The sequence below is a fragment of the Pinus tabuliformis genome, chromosome J (assembly GCF_031772625.1).
Source record: "Pinus tabuliformis cultivar Carrire ecotype Pingquan chromosome J, CPIR1, whole genome shotgun sequence".
Lineage (NCBI taxonomy): Eukaryota > Viridiplantae > Streptophyta > Pinopsida > Pinales > Pinaceae > Pinus > Pinus tabuliformis.
This window is the reverse complement of record NC_142295.1, coordinates 537,234,699-537,260,438: the sequence shown is the minus strand read 5'-3', so window position 1 is coordinate 537,260,438 and position 25,740 is coordinate 537,234,699. Positions and strand designations below refer to the sequence as shown.

Genomic DNA, 25,740 nt, shown 5'->3' with positions numbered 1-25,740 from the left:
TGCACTATCGATAGAGCACACTATATTGAGGTTTTTTCTAACAGTGACCAGGAGGACGAGGTGGAGCAGGATTGTGGTGTGGCAAATGGTGAGAGTCCGATAGATAGAGGGCCACCACCTCCACAAGGTGGGGCATCCCTTGCCCCAGCTGGGGGAGTCCTTGCTCCTTATGCGGGATTCCCAAATTTTTGACACTGAGAATCAGAGGCACTGTACAGGGGCAGAGGATGTCAGTCCTAGTTGACAGTGGGGCTACCCACAATTTCATAGATGCCCGGTTGGTTTAGAGCCACGTCTGAGTTCGAGGAATTTTCAGTACTAGTACCAGATGATCGTACCATACAGTGCACTCGATATGTGCCTTCCTTGACAGTAGTTATGGGGAACTACTCGATGATGGACCATTTCTTTGTGGTCGATGTGCCAGACAGCAACGTGGTGATGGGTGTACAGTGGCTATATTCCCTTGGGCGAGTCACGACAGATTGGAGGAAGACAGAGATGGAGTTCATTGGGTCAGATGGCAAACTGGTAGTTTTGAGAGGCATGTAGTCTTATCCACCTCAAATAATTTCGGCCCATAGGATGAAGGAAAATCTGCGACATGGGGACATTGCATGGGCAGTTGAGCTGAGGATTTCAGAGACTAGGGGATAGGCTCAGCCACCACCACCAAACATACAGGCTTTGCTGGACAAATATGCAGTGGCGACTGGGGACATTCCACCAGGACAGTCGCCAAACACAGGATTGAGCACACTATTGAGTTGGAGCCGGGTGTGTAGGTAGTGATCACCACCCCTTATATGCATCCCAAGGCCTATAAGGACGAGATAGAGAAGGCCATCCAGGAGCTGCTAGCATTGGGCCATATCAGGCCAAGTTCCAGTCCCTTCGCTTCTTCAGTGGTACTGGTGAAGAAGATGGATGGAACCCTTCGGATGTGCATTGACTGTCGGGCCCTCAACCGAAAGACACTGAAGAATCGGTACCCCATTCCCTATATAGATGAGCTGATGGACGAGCTTAGAGGAGCCAAGTACTTCTCTAAGATCGATCTACGTTCAAGGTACCACCAGATCATGGTGAGGGATTAGTATATTCCTAAGACAACTTTTCGATGCCACTATGGGCACTTTGAGTTCCTAGTCATGCCATTTGGGCTGACCAACGCTCCAGTCACTTCAAGTCATGCATGAACCATGTCTTGCAGGGATAGTTTAGGATGTTCGTGCTAGTTTTCTTCGATGACATTCTGATTTACAGTCGGACATGGGAGGAGCACCTCCAACACTTGGAGGAGGTACTATGCATTTTGGAGCAACAATTTTATGCCAAGCTCTCCAAGTGGACGTTTGGCTGGACAGAGATGCACTACCTAGGGCATATCATTGGTGTTGATAGGGTGAAGGTCCATGAGGAGAAGATTCAGGCCATCCGGGATTGGCCAGTACCCCGAGATGTGACTATGTTGAGGGGCTTCTTGGGCATTTGCACCTACTACAGGAAGTTTGTCAAGGGGTTCTCACAGCTGGTAGCACCCTTGACCGATTTGACCAAGAGAGGGGCTTTCGCATGGATTGATGGAGCACAGGTTGCCTTCGACCGCCTCAAGGAGGTGATGAGCAGTTGCCTAATTTTGGCACTTCCGGATTTTTCCCAGCCATTCACCGTGGAGTGTGATGCATCCAGGGTGGGAGTTGGAGCAGTATTGTCACAGGAGGGGCATCCCATTGCTTTCGAGAGTCGGAAGCTCCTACCACATGAGTTGTCATATTCCATATATGACAAAGAGATGCTAGCCATCATGCATGCATTGGCCAAATTCCGACAGTACTTCGTGGGCAACAGGTGTCGAGTGAAGACTGATCATAACAGTCTTCGTCACTTCATGGGGTAGCAGGGCCTCAATGACAGGCAGCAGAAATGGCTCAGCAAGGTGCAATCCCATGACTTTGACATTGAGTATGTGCGAGGAAAGCACAATGTGGTGACCGATGCTCTATCTCAAAGACCAACAGGGTTATCCCTCATGAGCATCTACCATGATTGGAAGGCTCAGCGATTGGTGGAGTACTCCAAGGACAAGAGGGCATGCGAGGTATTGGAGGGTACCCATGCAGATGAGCATTACCGAGTGATGGATGAAATCATCTATTACAAGGGGGACATTTTCTTAGTACCCAACTCGTTGTTGAGAGAGAGGGTGCTCCAGGCAACACATGATTCACCATTATTCAGGCATCAAGGGTTCTGGAAAACATACATGGCAGTCAGGGAGAGATTCATATGGAAGGGCCTCAAGGGGTACGTGTTGAAGCACGTACGGGAGTGTGAGGCATGTCAGGGGAACAATGGCTAACTGATCCAACCTACAAGATTGCTACAGCCACTTCCCATCCCGGAGTGGAAATGGGAAAGTATCTCTATGGATTTCATCACAAGGCTCCCCGCAGTGCAGGGGAAGGACTGCATCTACGTAGTGGTCAACATATTGACCAAATATGCCCACTTTTTCGCCATCCCCACCACATACACGACTGCACAGGTTGCAAAATTTTTCTTTCAGGATATTTTCAGATTGCATGGGCTCCCCAAGAACATTGTGAGTAATAGGGACAGCAGGTTCATGGGAGGCTTCTGGTAGGAACTTTTCAGATTGGTCGAGACCGACCTCACTCCTAGCACCAGCTACCATCCTCAGATAGATGGCCAGACCGAGAGGGTTAATCAGTGGCTGGAGGGGTACCTGAGGAACTACGTGACCAGTCAGCAGAGGGCTTGGATTTGGTGGTTGCATCTGGGCGAGTACTGCTACAACACCACCCACCACATGTCCATTGGTATGACTCCTTTCCGTGCTTTATATGGATATGATGCACTATCTTTTGCTGACATTGTTTTTGGAGATAGCCAAGCCCTAAAGGCCAAAGACTAGGTCCAAGAGAGCCAAGACATCCTCAAGGCTCTCCAGGATAACTTAGTGACAACCCAAAATCAGTAGAAGGTATACGCAAATCGGCATAGGACGGAGAGGCATTTCGAGAAGGGGGACTTTGTATACCTCTGGCTATAGCCTTACATACAATCCACGCTGAAGCAAAATGGGGCTGAGAAGCTACAACCACGCTTCTATAGGCCTTATCGGGTGATTAAACGAGTTGGAGAGGTCGCCTATGAGCTAGAGCTGCCACAGGGTTGCATGATCCACAATGTCTTTCATGTCTCATGCCTTAAAAAGGTGTTGGGACAATAGGGGACAGCAGTCTCTGATCTACCCCCACTAGATGATGAGGGCCACTTGGTTTTGGAACCTGAGCCCATTTTGGAGAGCAGGGAAAGGAAACTCAGGAGCAGGACCATCACGGAGTTCTTAGTGCATTGGAAGAACCTGCCAGATAAGGATGTCACCTGGGAGGGTGAGCAGAGATTGGAGCACCCAGCTTGGAGGTTGCTTGAGGGCAAGCAACATTTGGGAGGAGAGGATTGTCATGTCCCTTCTCAAATACATTTGTAACAGGGTGCTGCTACACAATTTTGGCTAAGGATGAGAACCCATCATTTTCAACTTAGGGACTTAAGAGGCAATTCGACTTTATTTGGTTACTAGTGGAATGTGGGGGCCACCCACATGAGAATTCGAACTGGGCCATTCAAATGGCTTGGAGGGAAGTCAAATAGGTGGATGGAGGGGGCCATATGAGGCAAGGGAGGCCCAAGGAGTTATAAGGAGGAAGCGACTCTCATTTTGGGTTTCATTCTTACATCTTGCAAACAAATTACTTGATTGTTTGCTCTACTGTTTAGCTGAGTCAACTAGCTGTTTAGCCACGAATCTCTCAATCGGGAGATTTAACTTGTACTTCGGGAAACCTTTTGTGCCCGCCCTGGAGAGGCAATTCCACAAGTTTTTCTGGGTAGCTGGGAATTACGCAGGGCGAGTTTGAAGCCATCAGAGATCAAGTATTGGTCGGGAGAGTTAATGGAATGAGAGAGCAGCAATAGGCTAGCATTATTGGTGAAGTTTGGAGCCAACAGAACCAGCTTTCCAGCAATTTGAAGTGCTGGGCTAGGGGACAACGCAGAGGCCCAACAGTTTTCGTGGAGCTTGGGAGCAAGTGCCATAGACTGAAAGCTCATCCAGGAAGTTAGGGATTTGATAGTAGGGGTCAGCCCAGCATCTTGGGACCATTTCCGAGAGATTTACAGGCAGTTTCCAGCAGGCCGAGTTTTGCAGTTGCCGCTGAAGTTGGGCTCCAAGGGGGTCGAATTTCAAAAGTCTAAACCAACCAAAATCCTTCCTGGGTTTTTCTAGGTTTAGGCCAAGCAGTCTGGGGTTAAAAACACATAAATTTCTGGGTATAGGAGATGGGCCTCTCAGCCATTCAAACTTCAACAGAAAGGCAGTTTTCTGGGTAGCGCAGTGCAGATTGGTGCAGCAGTTGGACAACCTTCAGTTCAGCCATTTTCTCACCTGGGTTTGGTCATGCTTGTCCATTGAGACAAGCCCAGGTGCACCATCTTATTATCCATTGTATTTTGCCTTCAGAAAAGTAATAAAATGGCTCAGCAATTCCTTATTTGCAGCATTTCCATGGGTGTTTAATGTGTATTTCGTTTTTATATTTTACTGCACAGATTATTTGCTTTATATCACTTGTGTTCTTATTTAGGATCATTACAGAAATGATGACGTCTTGCATGTGTAGGCCCTTTTAGGGGATGCATTGGGCTCCTCCAATGCCAAGTCAAGTGTAGAGGGCTCCATAAATGTTGATCTAGGGGTTGGCCCCTAAATCTCCATGCAAATCATCTTGTGGACCCCAGTTTTGTGTTTGGGGCACAAAATGGGTCTCATGGGTCTCCTAGTGATAGAATAAGCTGGTTTTGCTCCAATGTTGAGGGCTCATAGGATGGTGCTAGCCCTCCCATGTCTCAAGGGATGAGACAAACCTCGTTTGGGCCTCAGATCAGCTACCAAAATCCATATATACCGCTAAGCTGACTGATGGAAATGTTGGTACAAGTGCATCATCTCATGAATAATGTGGGGCCAAGCACAGTTTGTTGGGGTGTTGTAGGTGCCCATGGAATAGAGCGATGCTTTGCAAGTGATAGGAGTTCCATGGCTCTCAACACTTCACTTGTAGGGTGTCATAATCCTCCTCTAGCGTACCTGGGCCCCAGTGAAGTTACCCAACCCATGATAAAAATCACCCGCCAATCACACATAATGGCCAGTGCTACATCTTCACCATTAGGTACAATTAATCATTAGTGCATCTAAGTGAACCAAGCTTGTCAGCCAAGGGCCATTTGAGACTTCATATGGGGCTTCCCTTCCAAATTTGGGATGTTGATCATATAATAGTGTTACCTCTCTACGTAGGAGTGGCTAATAAATGATCCTATTAGGTGTTCCAGTTAATTTGGCAACTCAGGGACAAATTCCCTCCTTTAGATAGCCTTCCTCATCCGGAGAAGACCCTTTTTTCCCTTGAAAGAATTTAATCTGGTCAAGGAAAAATATTATTTTTAACTAAAAAACCCACAAGTATACAAAAAGTATAAGTCAGCCTAAAGGCATAATTGGGTCTCCAAAGAAAGATATAAATACACATCAAGGCAACCTCATTTGATCATCACATAACACATATTCTATTCATCTATTGGTTCGTACAAGTTTGAAATTGCAAGGACGAATTCACACGTTCAAGGAGGAGAGAGAATCTATGTTGACTTTTTTGTTCTTGCATCTTTGACTAACATTGACTTTTGGGAGTTTGGACTTGGGTTGACTTGCTTTGACTTGGGTTTTTAATTTGTTTTTGGAGGTGGAATTCTTTGGCAAGGAGAGCGAAATTTTTTGCGGACTTTGACCCACATTGACTACAATTCTGCAATTAGGATTTCAACAAACTTTGACTTTGACTTTGACCGAATTTAGAGGATTGTTTTGGGACTGTTTTGACTACACTTTGACTAGCATTCAAGGTTGCACTTTTTTACTGTTGACCCAACTCTTATGGAGCCTTGTTGACCGTTGAACATTTGGGACTGCTACAATTGTTGTTGACTTTGACCAAAATTTCAAATTTGACATGTTGACTAGATTTGACTATTGGGCTCATCTTTTAGATATTGATTGGTTGATTTTGTTGGTTAGTCAAAGGTTTGACTTTGACTCATTATTGATGAATTGGAACATTGTATCTCTCTACTGAACATTTGATGAGAATCTGAGAGGAGAAGAATTTGAAAGGGTTTTCCCCCTTGTGGGGATTTCCCTGATCTTTGACTAAATCTTGTGTCTCTTGTCATTGATCTTGATTGTCTTTATTGCATCTTGGATTTATTGTTCCATCTACAATTGTGCATTGTTATTGGAAGATTAAATTTGTTTAAAAAAATGATTGCTAATTGAAGGAATTGGGCTAAGTGATTGTGTTGGCATAGAACAGTGGATAATTAACATGGTATCAGAGCTAAGATGAAGACAAGCCCAAGGAGACAAGAGACTAAAGCAATCACCTTTTGAAGCAATCATCTTTGGAACAACCTAGAGGAGCCTATTTGACTTGGCCAAGATGTCTACTTCTTCAAGGATACAGAGAAGTCGAGTGACTCATCAAATTTTGTTGTTAGGAAGATCAAGTTGGGAGTGATATTGAATGATAATGATGTCTTGGAATATGTGGAAGGAAAAGTACCTAAACCACCGAAAAATGCTCCTGCTACTGCCATGTCCAAATATAAGAAAGGTGAGCTCAAAGCCAAGAAAATTCTTATTAATTCTTTGAAAGATCATTTGCTTACTTACGTTGGAAAATTGAATAATTCCATGGACATCTATGATGTGTTGGTTGGGATGTATGAGGTCAACAACTTTAATCATATCTGCTCCTTGAAAAATCAACTCAAGGACGTTAAAATCAACAACGAGGAATATGTGCAATCCTACGTTATGAGGATATCCCATCTAAGGGATCAATTGTAGATTGCTAGTGAGCCTATATCTAATATAAAGATGGTGCTACTCACTCTTCAAGGCCTTCCTCTTATTTGGGAAACCTTCATCACCACTATTAGCAACAATGACAAATTCCCGACATTTGATGAGTTGGTTGGCACATTTACTCAAGAAGAATCCAGGATGATCTCTAAAGGGAGGATTCAAAAGCATGAAGGGGAGCCCCCTACATTTGTTGCTAGAGACAAGAAAAGGAAAGGAAGAGGAGGTCCATCTAACTCAAGGAAGCCAGCATCCAAGTACTCTCAAAGAAGATTTAAGAAGGACAAAGTTGGGTGTTTCAAGTGCCATAGGTATGGACACTTTGCCAAAGATTGCCCAGAAAATGAAAATGCTCCAAGGTCCAATTACAACAACAATCTCCTGATGATCATGAAGAAGGCCATCATCTTCAAAAAAGGTCAAGGAACTCCAGGTATGAAAATAATGTAGTTGCTATTGTGATATTCCTACGTAGTATTTTACTATATCAATTTTGCTCAATTTTGGTTTATTACATGGTTACACTTAAGAGAAGTGGGCTTAGGTGACCCACATTCGATTTTTGGCATAGGAGGCACTCGAACATTAGAGTTCGATGAAATATTGCGGCCTTGGTGGAGCATGGGGGCCACCACAAGGGAATTTCAGCCCACATGGAGAGTACACTCTCGTTGGAGCAGAATTGGTGAGAGGAATTCGATGTGGGCCCACATGGGAAATCTTGGAGGCAACTTGACAAAAGGAAGGAGGGACTCTCATTTTTCGCATTCATGTATCATTTCAGAATTTGTCTCTTGACATAGCACACTTGAGTAGTGAGCCAAGTCTACATGTGTTGTTTAGCACACTCAGTGTTTTCGAGCAGAGATCCCAGCCCTTGCTTCGGTCGACTTCAAGTGCCAGCCCAAGGAGGGAGTTCTACTTAGTCCCAAATCATACCAGCAGTAATGAGGTCATACCACGGCAAAGAGGGAGCTACAGAAGCACAAGGAGTTCTACTTAGTCCCAAATCATACTAGCAGTAATAAGGTCGTACCACGGCAGAGAGGGAGCTACAGAAGCACAAGGACTGCGCAGTCTTGGGAAGAGACACTTCGGGAGGTTGAGTAGTGAGTGGCGTTTGAGGTGGAAACTTGGAGGAAAGTCCTTGGGAGACTTCTAACAGGGATTGCAGACATTTTGGAGAATTTAGTAGCAAGTTCTAAAGGTGGGTCGATTTGCCCAGCAGCAGAGCCACTCAAGCCAAAGAGGGACGAATTTACTAGTTTAATCACTGGCCAAACCCTTGGTGGGTTATTTTGGGTTTCTTGAGGAGAGGTTGGGGTTAATTTCCCAGAATTTTCTTAGCAGTGGACAGGGCCCTAGCAACAAATCCTTTTAGGTAGCAACACATTTTTGGGCATCTACAGCACAATACTTGGGCAACATAGAAACAGTTTTGGAGGAGCGTGTCTCACTTGTCTTTCTCGGATTTGCTAGCTTGCCTAGAGCAAACCTGAGTGCACTCATTCCAACACCTATTTGTACACCTCTTTCCATTAATAAAAAGAGTACACAACACAGTTTTTGGGTGTCAATTTGTGGTTTGATAGCTCGTTATTGTTTCATGGTGTTTTTGTCTATTTTGCTTTGCATATTTACTAATAATTATCCTCAAGGATATTACAGTGGTATCAGAGCTCATAGACTTGGCACAACCTATGGGAGCAGCGCAATCTATGACACCGGAGGATAAGCAAAACGTGACATACCGAAGGCAAAGGTATAGAAGCAAAGAAAGACAGTTAGAGATCACCCCTGATCCTGTGACTACAGAGCCTGAGGTAGAAGAAGCCAACATGGGGGACAATGAAGGAGACAAAAGGGATGAGGAAAAGGAGTTTTCCCAACTCCTACTGAAGGTCGTGCAAGACTTGTCCTGGAACATTGAAGGAATGGACCAGTGAAATGGCAATGGCAACAAGGGTAAGGGAGTCCAAGGGGATTTCCATTATGGAGAAGGGTCTAGCACCTTGCAGCACCACACATCTCTCAATGCCAACATGCCATTGATTCCGAACACACCCCCTAGGTCCACCATTCCTACATTCCTACAATCTGGAGCTGGTGGGCAACCAGAGTAGGAGGAGGCACCTTATGGGGACTATTTCCTGGAGTATCAGTCCTATGGACCTGATTTTGGGAGGACCATTACTTTCAAGGATTTTTGCCAATTGAAGGGCAACAATAGGCCCAAGGGACAGAGTGGAGGAGGCTACATACAGGGGACAAACTTAAAACGCACTGTGGGGAGGTTATTTCTCCCAGCGTTCAATGGATCCTCCAAGAACTCGGCCAAGGCATGGATCGAAAAGTTGGATATCTATTTCTAGCAGAATCAAATAACGGAAGGAGAGGCAATCAAGATTGCCACATTGCATTTGAAGGGGGAAGCCCATGACTAGTCGTTCCATGGATTGACCACGTTGGGACATGTAGGAGTAACTGTTTACGATGATTTCACCAGGAGGGTGGTGGAGTGGTTTGAGAGGAAAGATCCAGAGGAGTATTTTGGGGAGCTGACAAGGCTCAAGCAAACTAGGAGTGCAGAAGCCTACATTTCAGAGTTTCTACGATTGTCTGTGATGGTGCCTAACTTGTCAGAGTCTAGGAGGATCTACATGTTTGTGGATGGGCTAGTAGAGCCATCGTGCAGGTTAGTGAGGTCCAACAAGCCCACTAGATTACAAGATGCGTTAGGGAGAACTCGAGATTTATAGGATGCCCTACCTAGGGCTTGAGCACCACCACCACCTAAACAGGGTTTCCAGCAGAGGGGAAAAAGACCAGGGCTCTACCACCGAGGGCCAATCAGGGGCGTGGTCAGCTGAATGAGGAGACCCGAAGAGACCTCAAGAGGAGTAAATTGTGCTTCACTTGTCAGGAGTCATGGGCACCAGGCCATAGATATACAGCGTGTTGATTTGGGGTAGCATCGGATGTTCTCTAGTCATGAAAATCGGTGGAGAGGCTAGAGCACAGGAGATCTCCAAGACCCATAAATGGTTTGGGTAGGTTCTAACAAATTTGGGAGATATTAAAATAATTAACATTTTTAATGGAGTTCTTAAGTCTAAACTTAGGAGCTCTAGAAGCTGCACAGAGGCTAGCAGTGCTAACGCAGGGCCAAGAGGCAGTGCTAGGAGGATTTCCTAGGATAGACTGGGCGTTGATGAGCCGGGAAGGGTGACGCAGTCCCTATCAGAGGGACGCAAAGCAGTGGAAGCTACAATTGTTGTTGTGGGATCGTTCATTCGGTGATTAATCAGTCAAAATATCTGTCTCTGAGGAGAGGTACTACTGCCGAGGGCATTCTCTGTTGGGTGAGCCATTTCTGGCACCCTAGTTGTATTTTGAAAAATGCATAATAATAAACCCCTCCGAATAGCTGCATCGGTTTTCCCGCATTGGGTTTTCCTGGGACATTGGTCCAAAAATAACGGTGTCACTTGTGTGCTTGTTTTCTTTCAGTTGATGATCTGTAGATGTTGATACTATAGTTGTGTTTATTTTCAGTATTTACATGGTAAATAACTTGTTAAGTAATTAAACAAGTAGGAAGAAATAAATCAGATAGTACAGGAAGAATTTCTAACAGGTTAGAATTAGAAATTCCAACATGGTATCAAAGCATGGTTGCAAATCACACGATAACTGAAGGCATCAACTAGCATAGCAGTAGCAGCAGAAACAGTTGTCCCGAGTGACAGAAGTTGTTCCTAGCAGAAAGAAGCAAGGAAGGGGTGACGCAAAGGGCCTGCTTCATCAGTTCGAGCTAGGAGGAGGATCAGCGCAAAGGCAGGGAGGAGCAAACTTGACCTATCCAGTGCCCGGTCATCTTTCTCGGTCAGGAAGGATCAATGTTGTGGCCAGGAGGTGCAGATTTTACTGGTGTCGGGATTGCGTAGACCCTAGAGGCTCAGTCCTTAAAGTTCCGGGGGCATAGGAGGTTGTGGGTAATTTATGGACGAAGCTGGTGGGGTATTATGGTCAGAACAGTACCTAACAGGGCAAGACCAAGGAGCAGGGAGTTGTTGCCTAGGCGGATTTCTAGTCAAGGAATCTCGATCAGTGGTGCAATTGCACAAACGATAAGAGTGGGGCAACTTAATGTTGGCAAAGGGATTTCCAAAAGGGAAATTGAGACTCAGAGGGAGTTGAAACGAGAACTTCCAGATGGGAAGTTGAGAGACTCAGTAAGAGTCGAACAGAGGACTTCCAGGAGGAAAGTAGAGAGACTCGAAGGAGTCAAAAGAAGAGCAGCGAGATGGCCATGAATGGACTGAGAGATCAGGTGAGGCTAGACGGAGCATCCAACTTTGTGGTTTGGAAGGCCAGGGTCTTGTCCATTCTAGACAGATATCACATCAAGGACTTCGCATTGAAAACTATAGCGATCCTAGTTGACCCAGCTGAAAATGAGAAGTACGATGAGGCAAAGGCCAGGGCGAAGTGCATCATCCTTGATGGGGTCAAGTATCATGTGGTGCCGCATATTGCCGAAAAGGATACGGCAAATGAGATGTGGGAGGCCCTGAAAGAATTGTACCAGCATACTTCCGTGCAGAGGAAGATGTTACTTGAAAATCAGTTGCAGTCATACCAGATGCAGAAGGAAGAGTAGATAGATGTCTTCCTCGATCAATTGAAGGAGATCCGTGACCAGCTGACTTCCATAGTGGCCATGCCGAATGAGGAGTGAGGATCGCACTTAATGCAGTCTTCGAGGATTGGGAAGTATTTGTCCAGAACATACTGGGGAGGTCAAAGCTTCCAGATTGGGAAGAACTATGGGCATCTCTTCGTCAAGAAGAGATCATAAGGCTAACCAAGGCAGGGAGTAGCGGTAAGGGGTTAGGATCAAGAAGGAGGAAGAAGAGGATGCGGCTCTAGCATCTGCGAGAAAGCAGGAGAAGAGGAAGAAGGACCTCTCCAAGGTCAAGTGCTTCCACGGTGGGGAACTGAGTCATTTTGCGAACCAGTGTCCAAGGAAGAAGAACAAGGGAGAGGCTTCTGAGACCAAGGCAGCGCCAGCAAGGCTGGAGAAAGAAGTCGAGGAAAATGACGATTGTGCCATGAGTGCTCATGTACCTCTAAAGAAGAGTTGGGGAGACATCGAGTTCTAGTTAGGCGAACTACAGGCGATGAGGGGCAAGATCCTTGAGGTACCCAACCTCTTGGATTATACCTTGCTACAGGAGCCCCAAACAGGAGTAGCAGGACTGAAAGATATAGGTAGAGGCGGATGCGGATGGAGCGGCAGAGAGTGCTACAGTGCAAGAGTCCTCGGACAGCACGAGGCTGGCAAGCTGCAACAGTGCGAGAGGCACGGGAGTGTTGCACCAATGTTGGATGGCACAGAGAGGTGTGCAACGGTGCAAGATGTAGGGAGTTGTTGCAGCAGCACAAAGATTAGTAGAGGGAGAAATTGTTAGCGGCAGAGAGAGCTTCAGCATCAGGAGTGTTTCTAGTGTGAAAGGGATGTCAGAAGTTGGGTGGATCAGTTACTTACTTCTCAGTAACTGAGTTGTAGTGTAGTAGCAGTATGCAATAGCATAATGCAGCATGATGAGAGGGGATGCAGTGCATATGCAATGCTGGGAAGATGGACCAGCAGCAGCACGGATGAAGAGGGAGCTGCCGTACGGATGCAGCAGTGGCAGTGGCAGTGGCAGGGCCATGGGTAGCAATACAGGATGCAGCAGTGCAGAGGATGTTGGGCGGGGAGGCCTATCATCAGCGCAGGGACTGGTGCTAGATAATCAGGGTGAAACTCAGTGAGGAGTATTACTAGAGCACAATCCTCGCCAAGATGGAGTGTTGATTTGGGGTAACATCGCATGTGCTCTAGCCATGAAAGTTGGTGGAGAGGCTAAAGAAAATGAGATCTCCAAGACCCAGAAATGGTTTGGGCAGATTCTAACCGATTTGGGAGATATTAAAATAATTAATATTTTTAACGGAGTTCCTAAGTCTAAACTTAGGAAAAATAAAGTATTAATGGGTATTAATATAAAACTAGGTTAAAAAGTTCCAAAAGTCATGGATGAAGCCAAATCTAATCTTAGACGTTGATTAGAGATTTAATCTCGGTCGTTGATGGACCAACGAGAAAAGTATAGGAAGAGGCTTGAGGGTCAGTTCGAGAACACACCAGAGTGATCAGTCACTCTATTCTCTAGAGCGGAGTTTGCTAAGAGAGATAGAATCAATGATCAGCAGCGAGGGGCAGTGAATACATAGCATAGAAGCAGAGTTGGTACCAGAGAGACAGCGCAGAGCCCGGAAAGGTTGAGGCAGAGGCAGCTGGGGGCTACGTAGAGGCAGCCAGGAGCTGCGCAAACCAAGAGAGGCTAGCATGTGTGACGCAAAGGGTCTAAGGGCTAACGCAGAAGCTCCAAAAGTTGCGTAGAGGCTAGCAGAGCTGACGTAGGGCCAAGAGGCAGCACTGGGAGGATTTCGTGGGACAGACTGGGAGTTGGTGAGCGAGGAAGGGTGATGCAGTTCCTATCAGAGAGACGCAGAGGAGTGGAAATTGCAACTGTTGCTGGGGGATCGTTCATCCGATGATTAATCAGTCGGAATATCTGTCTCCCAGGACAGGTACTACTGCCGAGGGAATTCCCTGTTGGGTAAGCCATTTCTAGCACCCTAACTGTATTTTGAAAACTACATAATAATAAAACCCTCTGAATAGTTGCACCAGTTTTCCCGCATTGGGTTTTTCCGAGGACATTGGTCCAAAAATAATGGTGTCACTTGTGTGCTTGTTTTCTTACATGGTAAATAACTTGTTAAGTAATGAAACATGTAGAAAGAAATAAACCAGATAGTACAGGAAGAATTTCTAATGGGTTAGAATTAGAAATTCCAACACAGCGGGCAAGGCCCACTACATCGAGGTCTTCTCTGACTGCGATGCAGAGGATGAGACATATTTTGAGATGGGTGGAGATAACAGCGCAACACCTCAAGAGGGAGGACCACCACCACCACCACCAGGGGGACTTTCCTTTGCGCCTTCTGGAGGGGTCCATGCATCACTGCATGGGGTACCCAAATTTTTGACTTTGAGGATCAAAGGCACTGTTTAGGGGCAACGTATATTAGTTTTGGTGGACATGGGGCTACCCACAATTTCATTGATGCTCAGTTGGTTCAAAGGAGAGGCGTCACAACTAAGGAGTTTGAGGGATTTTTAGTTCTTGTGCCTAGGGACAAAACCATGCAATGCACTCGCTATGTGCTAGCTTTGATAGTGACCATCGGGAACTACTCCATGACAGATCATTTCTTTCTGGTAGATGTACCGGACACCAATGTGTTGTTGGGAGTCCAGTGGCTCTATGCGCTTGGCAGAGTCACACCCGACTAGAGGAAGTTGGAGATAGAGTTTGTAGGGCCAGATGGCAAGACCGTGTTCTTCGGAGAATGCCCTGATACCCACCACAGACTGTTTCGGCCCACAGGATGGAGGTTGACTTGAGACATGGAGACATTGAGTGGCTTGTGGAGTTGAGGATCCCAGAGGCTGGGAGAAAGCCCAAGCCACCACATCCGAAGATACAGGCTATTCTTGACAAGTATCCAATTGTATTTGGGGACATATCACCGGTCAACCACCTGACCAGGGATTTGAGCACAGCTGGAGCCATCACCACTCCTTATCGACATCCCAAGGCATATCGAGATGAGATAGAGAGGGCCATCTATGAGCTATTGGCACTTGGGCATATCAGACCTAACTCTAGCCCTTTTGCTTCATCAGTTGTGCTGGTGAAGAAGAAGGATGGGTCCTTAAGGATGTGCATCAATTACCGAGCCCTTAACAAGAAGACATTGAAGAACCGCTACCCCATCCAAAGCATAGATGAGCTTATGGATGAGTTGAGGGGAGCTAAGTTCTTTTCGAAGATTGATCTGCAGTCGGGGTACCACCATATCCAAGTGACAGACCAAGATGTCCCGAAGACAGCATTTCAATGCCATTATGGGCACTTCAAGTTTTTGGTTATGATCTTTGGGCAAACCAACGCACCAACTACATTCTAGTCATGCATGAACCACGTGTTTCGTGGGCAGTTGAGGAAGCTCGTGCTGGTGTTCTTTGATGACATATTGATTTATAGCCAGACTTGGGAGGAGCATTTGTAGCACCTTGAGACAGTATTGCGCATTCTGAAGGAGCAGCAATTCTATGCTAAATTATCCCAATGCAAGTTTGGGTTGACTGAGATGCTCTACCTAGGGCACATCATTCGGGTGGACAGTGTTAGAGTACATGAGGAGAAGATCAGGCTATCCGGGATTGGCCAGAGCCCCGAAATGTGACCGAGCTGAGGGGTTTCGTAGGCATTTGCACCTATTATAGGAAGTTCGTGAAGGGCTTCTCCCAATTAGCAACACCCTTCACAGAGTTTATGAAGAAAGGGGCTTTTGATTGGACCACTACAGCGAAAGAGGCATTTGACGGCCTTGAGGAGGTCATAAGTAGCTGTCCGATGTTGGCACTTCCTGACTTCACCCAACCTTTTGTGTTGGAGTGTGATGCATCAAGAGTGGGTGTGGGGATTGTGTTGATGCAGGGAGGGCACCCCATTAGCTTTTGAGAGACGTAAGCTACTGCCCCATGAGCTACTGTACTCCATCTATGATAAGAAGATGTTAGCCGTCATGCATGCGTTGGCCAATTTCAGGCAGTATTTGGTGGGGAACATGTTTAAAGTCAAGACAGATCACAACAGCCTTAGGTACTTCTTGGAGCAGAAACAGTTGCAGGAGAGGCAACAGAAGTGGGTGAGCAAGCTCCAAGCATATGACTTTGACATTATATCAAAGGGAAGCACAATGTAGTGCCTGATGCATTGTCCAGGAGGCCAGCCACTCTCTGTTTGATGAGCATTGCCCCAGATGGGAGGGCACAGTTACTAGTGGAGTACTTCAAGGACCAGTTCACGTGTGAAGTCCTTGATTGGTTGGTCACAGATGACTGGTAGCGGGTGATGAACAAGGTGATCTACTATCAAGACCAGATCTACTTGGTACCCAACTCCCCATCAAGGGAGAAGATTCTCTAGGTTGCCCACGATTCACCATTAGCGGGTAACTAAGGGTTCACAAAGACATATCGAGCCATTAGAGAGCGCTTTGCGAGGAAGGGCCTCAAGGATGATGTGTTGAGGCATATCCGGGAGTGTGACACATCCCAGCGAAAAAAGGGAAAGCAGACACACCCCGAGGACCTATTGCAGTCGCTTCCCATTCCAGGAGGGTAAATGGGAGAGCATATCGATGGATTTCATTAATGGGTTGTGCCCACAGTACAGGGCAAAGATAGCATCTATGTAGTGGTGGACCGCTTGACGAAGTATCTTCACCTCTTTGCCATCCCAGCACAGTACTCGACCTCACAGGTGGCCGAATTGTTCTTCAAGGAGGTGTTTCAGCTACATGGTCTCCCAAATACCATTGTCAGTGACCAAGACAGTCAGTTCATGGGTGGATTTTTGCAAGAGCTATTCTAGTTGGCGGGTACTGAGCTCACCCCTAGTACCAGTTACCACCCTCAGACAGACGGGCAGACAAAGATAGTTAACCAGTGGCTGGAGGGCTACTTGCATAACTATGTGACAGGTTAGCAGAGGGCATGGATACGGTGGCTACACTTGGGTGGATATTGTTACAACACTATGCACCACATGTCCCTAGGTATGTCACCATTCCGAGCTCTGTATGGTTATGACGCATTGTCTTTTGCTGAAATTATGTTTGGAGACAACAGGACTAGATACAAGAGAGCCAAGATATCTTGAGGGCTCTGAAAGACAACATGCGGATGGCCAAAAATCGGCAGAAGCTTTATGCAGACAGGGGTAGAGTTGAGAGGTAGTTTGAAGTAGGGGACTTGGTGTTTTTGAGGCTCCAACCATACCAACAGTCTACACTCAAATAGAAGGGAGCCAAGAAGCCCAAGCCCCGCTTCTCTGGGCTTTATCATGTCAGTTGGAGGGTGGGGGAGGTACAATATGAACTAGAGCTACACCCGAGGAGTTGGGTGCACAACAATTTTCATGTGTCTTTCCTGAAAAAGGCACTAGGATAGTAGGTTACCGCAGCTACAAAGTTACCCCCTATAGACGATGAAGGGCATTTAGTGCTGGAACCAAAGGCCATTTTGGATACCAAGGAGAGGCATCTGCGTAACAAGGTCATTAGCGAGTTTTTGATCCGATGGAGGAATCTGTCGAGTCAAGATGCCACCTGGGAGGGGGAGCAGATACTACAGCATCCTTCATTGCAATTTCCTGAGGACAAGCAACGTTTTGGCGGGGAGGACTGTGATATTCCTACACTTAGGAGAAGTGGGCTTAAGGGACCCACATTCGATTTTTGATATAGGAGGCACGAGTTCGATAAAAGATTGCGGCCTTGATGGAGTGTGGGGGCCACCACAAGGGAATTTCAGCCCACATGGAGAGTACGCTCTCATTGGAGCGGAATTGGTGAGAGGATTTTGATGTGGGCCCACATGGGGAATCTTGAAGGCAACTTGACAAAAGGAATGAGGTACTCTCATTTTGCGCATTCATCTATCATTTAAGAATTTGTCTCTTGACATAGCACGCTTGAGCAGTAAGCCAAGTCTGCATGTGTTGCGCAGCACACCGAGTGTTTCTGAGCGGAGATCCCAACCCTTGCTTCGGTGGACTTCAAGTGCTAGCCCATGGAGGGAGTTCTACTTATTCCCAAATCATACCAGCAGTAGTGAGGTCATACCACAGCAGAGAGGGAGCTACAACAGCGCAGAGACTGCATAGTCTTAGGTAGAGACACTCTAGGAGGTTGAGGAGTGACTGGAGTTTGAGGTGGAAACTTGGAGGGAAGGCATGGGGAGCCTTTTAAGAGGGATTGCAAGGATTTTTGGAGCATTTAGCAGCAAATTCTTAGGGTGGGTCAATTTGCCTAGCAGTAGAGCCACTTAAGCCAAAGAGGGATGAATTTCCGGGGTCAAGCTTTGGCCAAGCCTTTTCGTGGTTTATTTTTGGTTTCTTGAGGAGAGGTCAAGTTTAATTTCCCAAAATTTTCTGAGCAGTGGAGAGGGTCCTAGCAACCGATCCTTTCAGGCAACAACACATTTCTAGGCATCTACAGTGCAGTACTTGAGCAGCGTAGCAGCACTTTTGGAGGAGGGTGTCTCACTTGTCTTTTTGGGCTTTGCTAGCTTGCCTAGAGCAAGCCCAGGTGCACTCATTCCAGCACCTATTTGTACACCTCTTTCCATTAATAAAAAGAGTACACAGCACAGTTTTTGGGTGTTAATTTGTGGTTTGATTTCTTGTTATTGTTTCATGGTGTTTTTGTCTATTTTTCTTTGCATATTTACTGTTAATTTTCCTTAGGGATATTACAGCTACTCAACCTGAATATATTCTAATTTCAGCTCTTTCTAGTTCCTCTCCTCCAGATTATTGTGATAGTTGGCTCGTAGATAATGGGGCTTCTAGACATTTCTCTGGATACCGGGAAGTCCTCTCAAATCTGGTTATGAGGGAAACCAATCTAAAGATCATCCTTGGGGACAACTCTACTCACCCTGTGAGGGGTTTTGGTTCTATCAAATTTCATTTGGAGGATGGGGAAACTGTACTCCTTCAAGATGTTATGTATGTACCTTGACTAAAGAATAACCTAGTATCTATATCTGCTGGAAGATAAAGGGATGAGAGTTTCGTTCATAAGAGGAAAGGTCCGCACCTGGCCCATGGAATCTCGCATGAGGAATGCTTTCATGTTGGGATCTAGAATTGACGGACTCTATCAAGTCAATGTAAGACCTCTGCGAGCATTGGTTCATGATAATAATCATCAAAGTGAGTTATGGCACCAAATGTTGGCACATCTACATTATGAAGCCCTGCCTAAAGTAAGAAAGATGGGTTTTGGGATGCCTGATGTTCAAGCTAATCAAGATGGGGTATGTCCAAGATGTGCAAGTGGAAAGAAGACAAGGGGACCATTCCCCATGAAATTTCCTTGAAATTGTAGCAACTGGAAATTTATTCTTCCAACTGATTAATTATGCGGTTTATTTGCTATGAAAAACAAAGAATAAATCACACTGCAATTCTTCACAATAAAATTAAAATGCGGAAAATAAACTAGAACTGAGAAAATAGATGCATGCACAAATTAAAAATGACACCAATAATGTTGGAAAATAGTCCCCAGAAAAACTCTGAAGGGAAAACCAGTGTAGCGGATGAGGGTTTATTTTATTATGCAACAGCAAAATCTAAGTACAATACTCTGGATGCACAAACTGTGAAAATTCTTACACTGAAGGAACCCCTACTACAGCAAAATATGAATCTACTTCACTGACTTGATTTTTTAAATTACATTCATCAAGTTATTCTTCTAATACTAAAGCAAATTACTTCTGCAACCTACACTAATTAAATATTTGATCTCATGAAACAAAAAGCAGAGCAAAGAACAAGATACATAGGACACACTTATTTTTGGAGACAATAGTCCCCGGAAAAACCCAATGTGGGAAAACCGGTGCAATAGTTTTGAGGGTTTATTATTATGCAGGAGAAATATCTGAATAAAAATCTAGGATTCTCATCTAGCAATCCTTTACAGAGAAAATACTGGCGGAAAATCTGAGTGAGTTTTACCTCACTTCACCCGGTAGAATTCCGGCTGATTCGGCAACAAGACTGGCAAACCCCAGCTACTTCCGCATTGGCCCTGCATAGGCCTTGCGTCAGCGTTTCAAGCTCTGTTCCAGCCCTGCGCCACCTCTTCTTCCCTCTGCGTCAGCTATTCCGGCTGTTCCAGCAGTTTCGGCTTCTGCGTGACAGACAGCTTTCCCCTATGCACTGGCCTTTCTGGCTCTGCATCAAGGTTGCGTGGGCCCGAACTAGCCCGGCGTCAGCTCTCCCGGTTACTGCGCTGCCTCTCTGCAAGCTCTCTCTGCCTCTCTGTGAGTATTCTCCAGAAAATCCTTCTCCCGGATTCTCACTGCCACTCTGCTGTAGAATGATCACTTAGTTCGAATTTCTCAGCTTCTAACCCTAGATATCAAACTCCAAACCAATTCGTTCTCTCTGTGTGTGTTTCCAAATGAACCCCAAGCCTCGATTTTATACTTTTCCTGTTGAGTCTTCAACGGTCGAGATTAAGTCTCTAATCAACGTCTAAGAATAAAACATGACTTGATCCGCCTTCTATATCACTCTCACCCATATTTTGATTAATACCCATTAATATTTTAATTTCCCTAAGTTTAGACTTAGGAACCCCATTAAAAATATTAATTATTTTAATAAAATACAATTTGGGTGGAATTTCACCAAACGGTTTCTAAGTTTTTTAGAATTCATGTGCCTTAGCCTCTGCTAGAGCACTTATGATGCTACCAAAAACTAACACAAACTAGCAATCCTCCAACAAAATAATCTAGCCAAAATAATTGTTAGACAATTTGTCTCACTAGACAACAGATCCTACTCCAACAACTGGCCCAACTGGGCTACTCGACTGCCCCTACATCAAACTCTACACCTTGCTTGCGCAGGATCTACTCACATTACCTGTGGAGCTGCTTGGAAACTATCGTTCTGCTTAACTCTTCCTCTGGAGATAATTCACTTGGCCTCCTAAAAATTTTCCCAGCCACTAGCACCTGAATCAACCTCCTCTTCAGCTAAATCGATTTTCCCTCTGAAGCCTCTACACAACCTCTATGCAACCTCACTGACGAAATAATGTGGCCCTCTTTCTACTGACTCTCTGGCACTGAAACTCCACCAGAAATCTCTGCTACTACCCCCTCTTGCTTATGTTTTCCTTCTGGCTCGAACTCTACAACTGTATAGCTTGATCTTCTAAGGAAGTTGCTCTCCCTGTGTCTCACAACTGTACTCAAGTGTGCCCTCATCATCCCCATCGACTTGCTCTTATAATCCTGGTGTGGGAAGTCCTGGTTGCCGGGTGCAAGCCCCGGAAGTGATGATTGATGCTATGTGATTCAATTCACTAGTTTCAATCCCACTTCTTCACCCCTGTGAGCATCACCCGACGCAATGAGTGCTAAGTGAACTATTCAAAAATCATGAGAAATTAGTCAGTTACGACTACCTCTCATGGAAATGGTCATACGTGAATGACTTACTTAACGCAGTTGAATCCCAAAATGATATCTCTTATAATCTCTCGTTGGATCACCAATGACCATGATTAAATCATTGTCAATAGCTAAGATAATCTCAAACTCAATCCGTGTGAGTTTCTAGAGCTTTCTCAACTTGCTTTAATTATTTACTATTAATTAACCAATTTATTTAAATGATGGCTAACTTATTTAATTAAGGCATTTCGCAAGCTTATATCGCAAAACCCTTACTAGGTGTTGAAGATCTCGTGTTCCTTAGTCTCTTAGACACAAATCGAGACTAGAACACATGTCTGATGCTTCAAAAACTAACACTCCCTCTTAGCGAGGAAGGTGTTCTCTCCCATAGCATCTTCCCTCACAATGTTTGACATATGTAACATATTGTCACTGTCCATCAAGCTACCGCACATACTCTGATTCGTCTACTAACCCTGTAGCTGAATCACCCTGCATCTACACTACTATTGGCACTGCACTGTGCCACCCTACACTGTTGCCAACACTGCCTGCAGTGCATCTGATCTCATGCAATTGTTGTTGCTCCAACTAGAGCAACTAAGAACCAATCTATAGATCCATTGTCTCTATATTGGCTCTGCAACTGTCTCCTGAGTCTCTGACTACAACTAGTATTAGCGCCATCTATTGAGTAACTGTTTGCGCCCAACTATCTCTATGCCCCTGTAGTCACTAACTGCAACTAGTCTCTGCAACTGTCTCACAAGATCTGACTGCACCCCCTGACACTAAACCTCCTACTACTGAAAATTTTGGGCCCCTGTAGCATGGGTAATGATCCATGAGGAAACACTTGTCTGATGTCGTCCTCCTTGGACCCTGCCCAAACCTGCAACTTTGAAGCCTCACGCTCCTCCTCCATCTGGAGGTATAGCTGCTACCAATGCAAACTACTCCATCCAGGAGGTTAACTCATCTATGTTTGCCAAAGTTGTGATTTGTTCCCCCCCCCTTCTTGTCCTTCTTCTTCTTGGGACACTAGGTGCTATAGTGACCAAGCTCACCACACCTGAAGCATTTGATCTTTGACAGATCTTTCTTCTTCTTTTCTCCTCCCTTTGAGCCTTGTCCCTGACTGGGACCTTTCTTCGCCTTTCCTTTACTAGCAAGGGCTACATTCTCCTCCTCCTTCTCAACCTTTGGCCCTTTGCTACTGCTATTGGTAGTACCCTGGACAAGACTAAGCCTAAGATCCTCGTGCGAAATCACTCCATAGGTGTTTCCAATCAAGAATTTTATTTCATCCATTAATTCCCTGAAAGAACATGGCCCGCTCTTTGGTAAACCCATTTAGAGTTATTCGCACAAGTTCACTTTCCTCTAGTTTCTCCCATACAACTACTAGCTCATCTCAGACATCTTGAATTCTGGTGAGATATGGAGTTACGCCTTCACCTTTCATCATTTTTGTGGCCCTCAGCTTCTCCTTGAGAACCATTTTCCTATTCTCAGATGGATCTTGGTATAACTTCACAACAACATGCCACATCTCCTTTGTTGTTGCTTTCTCTGCAATGTGTGGAACAATATGATCTCGGACTCCATCCAAGACCATCCTCTTGGCTTTGGCCATATCCTTCCTATACTCGTGGAACTGGATAGGGTCTATCAGTACAGCTATGGTTGTTGTCACAAACTCTTTCAGGCCATGCTCATCCAACAGGAATAGCATCCTAGCCTTCCAAATACCAAAGTTCGAGGCTCCATCAAGTCTATCCTGATCTCTAAAACCTGCTGCAGCCATCCCTGCGAAACTCAAAACCTGGGAAATAAACAAGAATCTCCTCCCTTTCCTACTCGGCCTCTCTCTGCTACTCGCACTACCTTCTGGAATGTGCAAATTTGTTATTGTTTGCCTCCGAATGTCCTTCTCCAGTCCTCTCATTGCCTACTACCTCAATTGGGCAACGCGCTCAACCTTCCAGAAGTCCTTCGAATCTAGCACACAATTCGCTACTCTTGAAGCTTGCACTAACTGGCTAGCAAAAATGCTATGGCCTACTGCAACTAGAAATCTTAGATCTCCTCCTAGAAACTGGATCTAGAAACCCCCTAAGAAATTTCTCTTTCTCTATGTGCTTTTCTATTCCACCCAGCGTTGATCTACTACTGCAAAACTTGTTGCAAACCAACTGCACCCAGATTCGCTCAATGAATTAACTGATCTACTCACCAGAACCCTCTATCTAGCAAATCCACAACCTGCAAATTTATGCTCTTGAGGTTAATCGAATTTCCTTGCAGTTGCACTGGAAAATCAAACCCTCTGCCTATGCAAATTCACACTCCCTAGTGGCCTGCACATATCTGAGAAATTCAGCTCAGAACTCCCTCTGAAACTGCAAAACCTTCTCCCTTTGTTACTGAGCTTTTGATCTGTTCTTCAATGATGCTCTGATACCATGTGAAATTTCCTTGAAATTGCAGTAACTAGAAATTTATTCTGCTAACTGATTAATTATGCAGTTTATTTGGTATGTAAAACAACGAATAAATCACACCGCAATTCTCTACAATAAAATTACATTGCGAAGAAAAAAAAACTGGAACTGAGAAAATAGATACACACAATAAAAATGGAACCAATAATTTTGGACAATAGTCCCTGGAAAAACCCCAAATGGAAAACCGCTGCAGCCAATGAGGGTTTATTTTATTATGCAATAGTAAAATCTGAGTATAATAATCCGGATGCCCAAATTGGCAATCCTCCAACAAAATAATCTGGCCAAAATATTTGTGAGACAATTTGTCTCACTCGACAACTGATCTTGCTCCAACAACTAGCCCAACTGCACTACTCGACTGCCCTTGCATCAACCTTTTTGCAGTGCTTGCGCAGGCTCTATTCACACTAACCTATGGAGCTACCCGAGCACTGCCATTCTGCCTAACCCTGCCTTAGGAAATAATTCGCTTGGCCTCCTGGAGATTTTCTCGGCCACTACCGCCCAAATCAACCTCCTCTTCAGTTGAACCGATCTGCACTTTGCATTGCCTTTGCGCAACCTCATTGAGGAAATAATGCGGACCTCTTGTTGTTGACTCTCTAGCACTGGAATTCCATCAAAAATCACTGTTACTGCTGCATCTTGCTTCTACTTTCCTTTTGGTTTGAACTCTACAATAGCTCGATTTGCCAAGGAACTTACTCTCCCTATGTCTCAAAATTGTGCTCAAGTGTGTCCTCTTCATTCCCATCGACTTGCTCTTACAATCTCTCATTAGATCACCAACAATCATGATTAATTCTTTATCAACGACTAAGATAATCTCAAACTCAATCTGTGTGAGTTTCTAGAGCTTTCTCAACTTTCCTTAATTAATTACTACTAATTAACTAGTTTTCCTAAGTTAGACTCAGGAAAAATTTAAATGATGGCTAATTAATTTAATTAACGTGTTTCGAAATCTTATCTCACGAAACCTTTTTTGAGTTTTGAAGATCTTGTGTTCCCTAGTCTCTTAGACACAAATCGAGACTAGAACACTTATCGGATGTTACAAAAACTAGCATTCCCCTCTAATAAAAGTAGGACCAATGATGTTCTTCAACTCATTCATTCTGAGCTATGTAGATGCATGCCAGTGCACTCCCTTGGTGGCTACCTCTATTATATAATCTTTGTTGATGACTTCTCCAAGAAAACATGGATATTCTACTTGAAGCTCAAGGATGAAAGAACGAAAAAAAGAATAGGTCCATCATGGAAGCTTCCCGAGCTATTTGGCATGATCAAATGCTGCCAAAGTTCCTTTGGGGAGAAGCCACTAATACAACAGTCTACGTTCAAAATAGGATTTTTCATCAAGCCTTGAGTGACAAGACTCCCCAAGAAGCGTTTACTGGTGTGAAGCCCAATGTTGGTCATCTAAGAGTTTTTGGTTGCCCCATATATTTTCATGTGCCGAACGACGTGAGGAACAAGCTAGAGGCCACTGGAAAGAAAGGTATGTTTGTTGGATATTGTGAAAATTCTAAAGCCTTTAGAATATGTGTCTGATTAAAGGAAAATTGAGTTTAGCAAGAATGTAACTTTTGATGAAGATGTTGCCCTTGGAAAAGCAAGGGACCTTCCTTCGCCTCCTCTTGTTGAGAAGAAGGATGATGACATGGACCCACTAGAAGGTCATTTTGAGCCTGAATCTGAGAAAGACATTGTTGATGATCCCATGGAGCCTATGGACCACATGGATCCTCCTCCATATGATCCCCCTGCCAGGAAGAGATCCCTTTGGCTTTGTCATACCTTACAAGATGCTGAAAGACATGTCCCTGCAAAAGGAACCTTTCGAGAAAGTAAGAAGCCATGTCGGTACTAGGGATATGTTGTAGCTATGAGTACCATTGTACAGATTATGCTTCCCACCTTTGAAGAAGCAGTGAAAGAAGTTTGGAAAGATGTTATGGCCGAAGAGCATGAATCCATTATGAAGAATGATGTGTGGCATGTTGTTCTGAGACCCAAAGGAAAGTTTGTTGTGA

General features: G+C 45.0%; 1 protein-coding gene across 2 annotated transcripts in view; it reads right to left on the bottom strand.

Annotated features, from left to right (window-relative positions):
- The window catches only part of LOC149228129 (DHHA1 domain protein), a 377,957-nt gene that overhangs the window by 127,843 nt on the left and 224,374 nt on the right, over positions 1-25,740 (bottom strand). The gene's annotated exons all lie outside the window — the stretch shown is intronic.